Source organism: Clupea harengus, chromosome 18 (assembly GCF_900700415.2).
Source record: "Clupea harengus chromosome 18, Ch_v2.0.2, whole genome shotgun sequence".
Lineage (NCBI taxonomy): Eukaryota > Metazoa > Chordata > Actinopteri > Clupeiformes > Clupeidae > Clupea > Clupea harengus.
This window is the reverse complement of record NC_045169.1, coordinates 20,388,080-20,392,649: the sequence shown is the minus strand read 5'-3', so window position 1 is coordinate 20,392,649 and position 4,570 is coordinate 20,388,080. Positions and strand designations below refer to the sequence as shown.

Sequence of the window (4,570 nt, the reverse complement as noted above, 5' to 3'; positions counted from 1 at the left end):
CAAGGTACCTCCCTCAGAAGCAGGCTAAGCACAGTGAAGGGGTGAGCCATTCTGAGTAATTCCACATCCTGTAAACTACAACATCAGTAGAAGTTCACAATATCTTTTAACTTTGAGGTAGGTGTTACTGTTACCTCAAATCTGTGTCTGTTCAGCTTGAAACTAGATTTCCATTGGGATGACATATAACCTACAGTTGTGAAGAACATTAAAAAATGTTGAAGTAAGTGGTCTGCCTTTATAGATTGGGGTTAGAGCTTGGGGTCATGATTATAAAGGGAATGACATGGGGGAAGCAGTGTAAGAGATGGGTGGTTATAGTGTGTGTGTGTGTGTGTGTGTGTGTGCGCGCGCGTCTGTGCGTGTGTGTAGTGTTACTGTGTTTAGACTGATACTGGAACATTCAACAGAATTCCTCGTACTCTCCCCCATCAGCGTTCCGGAAGAAGACCACTGCTGTCTTGTCAGAACGTTCTGCAGAGTCACTGAAGACTGCGACCCAAGCCTCATCACGTACACACACACACACACACACACACACACACACACACAGAAAACATGTTGCCAGAGTTTTGGGTATTTCTTTTTTCCTTTATCCTCATTTATTTACCAGGAATTTCTCTGTGAAAGGAGTGAATAGCCCTATCTTAGCATGGAAAGCCACAAAAATGCCAAAACATCTTTGCCACATTTCCTGTCTATCAGAAGAACCTTTGGGTATGAGATTGCTATTGTTGCAGCCTGACAAACAGAAGTAGCTAAACAAACTGGTGCACTTTAACCTTTATATATAATGAAAGACCCACCTTTGACATTCCCTTCAGAAATCTTGACATTTGTCTCAATTTTGATAATTACAGTCAGAAACACAAAAAGCCAGCCCCTAGCGTGCATTCAAAAGCCCCACTGATGTCCGTCAGCTGCATTCAAATGTGATGAGGGTTATTGTTGCACTCGCTGCATGGCATTTAAGAGACAAAGTATCTTGAATCGTGACTCATACCCCATGGTAAGGGAATTAATATATGCGCCAAGCACAAAGCACCACTCCTCTGTCTGGCTGAGTGTTTGCTGTTCTTCAATGAGGGCTTGCAGAGGAATGCGGATACAGAACAGATGCAGCCCAGATGCGGCCCAGCTGTGGCCCCGATCCGGTCCAGAGTCGTTTGTGTAGATGGCAGTCCCGCACCGGACTCGAACTCGCAACCTCAGGCATGGGAGACGGGCGTGCTAGCAAGGAGGCTACAACCCATGAGTGCTGGCGTCTGTCGCTTGCACGTCTCTTGAGGTGTCGGGGATTGAGATTTACTCACTGCACAGCACTGTACCCGTTGGCTATCGTTGCACAGACAAGCCTGAATGAAAGATATTGAAATTGCGATGGCACAGACTTGCCCTGTTGAGAAGCTTGGTAGATGTGTTAACAGTAAATTATTCATCAGCATCATTCTTTATTTAGGAAGAAAGGAGGGTAGGAGAAAGAGGGCATATGCACTGTGGTTTTGCAGAAGTGACCGCCTTGAAATTGTTTATGTTATGCATTAATTTGCACAGAATACACATTCATTCTCTTATTAAATAATTCCATACTCTACAAGATCAGAGATGCTTTCTGTTGTATTCATAAGGTTCATGTGATGCCAAAGCTTTGTTGCCGATCTTCTTTCTCAACAGCTTCATATTTCATGATGTCTTTGTGACATGCTAAGGATTTTAATAGAGAGGATTTCCATGGTGCAATGCGTCAGGTCTTCATACCCACTTTTTTTCGGGCCCTCGGGTTGCTTAAAAACCCTCCTGTTGACTGCATACTGAAACAGAAGTATTGAACCCCCCCCCCCCTCTTCTCGGCAGGAATAAATCCTTCATTCCTTTGGGGGGCGGAAAGACTCGCAAGATGTCTTTTCAGCTGGCAAAATAACCTGGCATGTTCTTTTTCCTTGGATTAACTGTGAACATATTAGTGAAAGTGTGCATTGCAGGCATGTTGATCACCCAGTCCTCTGCTGACAGCGTGTCCCCAGAGGTGCAACACAATAAAAGACTGTTAATGGCTCCTCCACTGAAAAACTTCAGAGGCAGGCTCCGGTGAAAGCTACATTTGTATTGCAATGCAAGTTCCCATCTCTGCTGTTCTTGTCATACCAGTCTTCACACACACACACACACACACACTCACATACACACACACACACACACTCACACACACACACACACACATACACACACACACACACACACACACACACACTCACACACAGAAGACTTTGTTCCTTTGACCCAGGTTCTCCTCAGATGTTCCTGTCTTGTCATCTGCCATCTACCTTCTTTGAGGCTTGGGGTCTACTTGAGAACCATGCTGCGGTTCTCTAGTAAAGCACTGCTGTGGCAGCACCACTGACAATAGTCTTCTACACAAATTACAAAAACACATGTGTTCCCACATCCCAGTCTTGGTTTGAAGTTAATAGTTTATAACAATAAAATGTATTCACATGACAAAACCTCAGTCTAAAGCAATTTACTGCACAGGACAGGTTTTGCATTCCATCGATATGTGTCCACTCTGGGCTTTACACATATAAACTTGTTGTTGGCGGCTGAGTTATGTTCAGCCACGGGGAGATAGGTTAATAAAATGGGAGAGGGAGTTTCAATATCATTATTATAATGACAAATACTTAAAAAAAAAAAAAAAAATCTGTCGTAATAATTAATTAGTTTGAAGCACGCTTTATAGATATAATGATAGGTTTGGTATTCATTGTTATTATTATTATTATTATGAATAATAATAATAACAGATTGATTTTGGTTTAATGTTTTGTAAGTCGCTTTGGACAACAGCGTCTGCTAAATACTTTAACTGTAACTATAATAATATGACCATAGTTTTGGTATAAGTGGAAACAGGGAGGGTCAAACTGGACCAGATGCAGGTAAATGGATTAGGAGATGATCGTAGCCTAAAGTTCTAAGGTACCTGCATCTGGACAGAATGAAGGTGGACATTTCATTTTCCCCTTCACTCACTGGATAGTTTTAGAGAAAGATGAACGACATAACTGTTTCTGAAAAGGTTTGTCAGCATCAGGCTACAGACAGAAACACACCCAGCGTCGGAGGGCAGTTTTTGTGTGTAAGGGATAGTGGATAGTGGCACACTCCACAGGACAGCCGAAGAGGAATGACTTCAGAGACATCAGTGCTTAATTGAAGTCATTATTTTGGATTCTGTGTCAGCCCGCCAATTTTCTCCCGAACATAATCATTAGCTAATGGAAAGATGACAACTTAACGCTTTGAACTTGCACCAGAAGAACAGCCATCACTGCAAACATCCTCCTTCATTTACACTGAGACCACCACTCGCGAGAAGATCGATGAGGCTGACGGGCTGTTAATTGTAGACTGGTAATGTTTTTTTTTTTCCTTAGCTGTGCTTTTGTGCTTCACTTGAATGTATGAGAAACAAAAATATCAACGGATGTCTTCATGAAGGCACATGGCCGCGAGTTCAGTTAAGGTGAGGCTGTTCCTGTGCTATTGGGCCTGTGTGGGATATACCGTAGCAGCTCTAATCGACTGACTTACGAAGATGTACTTCATGAAAACACCTAACGAGCCCTGGGGCATTTCAGGGACCATAACGATACTGTCACATGCTACCTCCGTGTCAATTTTCAGTTTATATTTAGGTATAGACGTGTTACATAAACGTCTCGGTGAATCATGTAGTATCTCCCCATTAATTACGGATCGCGGTACCGAAATGTGTCTGTTTTGATATTTAAAAATATTTCGACCCTAAGTACGGGTTCGAAATAACACAGAGCTCCTCCATGCGAAAGAAGCGGTACACCTCTGATTTGCTGCTAGATGGAGCTCTAGTCTGTATGTTAAGACTGAATCCAGTGCCGAGTTTTGTCTCTCTCCGCTCTGTCCTCTCCACCTTGTGCCGTGCACCGCATTTCGCTTTGGCTATGCGTAAAGATTGGTGTGTCTTTCTCTTATAATAAGAGTCCTGTTTTGTAGGCATACGGTGCGGTATCCGGAGTTCTTTGCCTAGGAAGTCTTTCTGAATCAAGAGAAAGACACTAAATCGCAGGATACGTATTTTTCTGTTTTTAAACCAACCCGTTTCTTTTCTTTCTTGCCTGGAACTGGGAGACGAGATGTAGCGTTGAGCGGAGCAGAGGACGCGGTGTGCAGAAGTGGCACGGTAAAGCAAAGCGATCTGGATTTAAACAAGGAGGCTTTTCATTGACCAATATTATCAGTAAAATAAGAGGATATTGGACATTTATGGCAAATCTACTTTGCAGCAAAATTTCGAGTGGAGTTTACTGAACCAAGTCCTTGGTTTCGTGGGTCGCGGTTTCGTTGGTGACAGAGTCTCTGCATGCTATTTTTCCGGGCAAGGACGATACTCATTGGGAAAAAGACAGTTAAATCTCAACAGTTTCAACGCTGATGTATTTTAATGGCAGGACTTCACTGCGGGCTCGTGTCGGAGCTCTGAAACACGGTAAGATCCGTTTCTCTTTTTGTCCGTACATAAATACGCTTA

General features: G+C 43.0%; 1 protein-coding gene across 12 annotated transcripts in view; it reads left to right on the top strand.

Moving 5' to 3' along the window:
- Positions 1–3,890: 3,890 nt before the first annotated feature.
- LOC105903071 (adhesion G protein-coupled receptor L3-like) overlaps positions 3,891–4,570 on the top strand; it is a 268,604-nt gene continuing 267,924 nt past the window's right edge. For 4 of the 12 annotated variants that reach the window (XM_031584694.2, XM_031584696.2, XM_031584695.2 and 1 more), the window contains exon 1: positions 3,891–4,528. The gene's annotated coding sequence lies outside the window, so the exon portion shown is untranslated. The remainder of the gene's footprint in view (positions 4,529–4,570) is intronic. The other 8 variants (XM_031584703.2, XM_031584699.2, XM_042710541.1 and 5 more) reach the window with 3 other exon arrangements.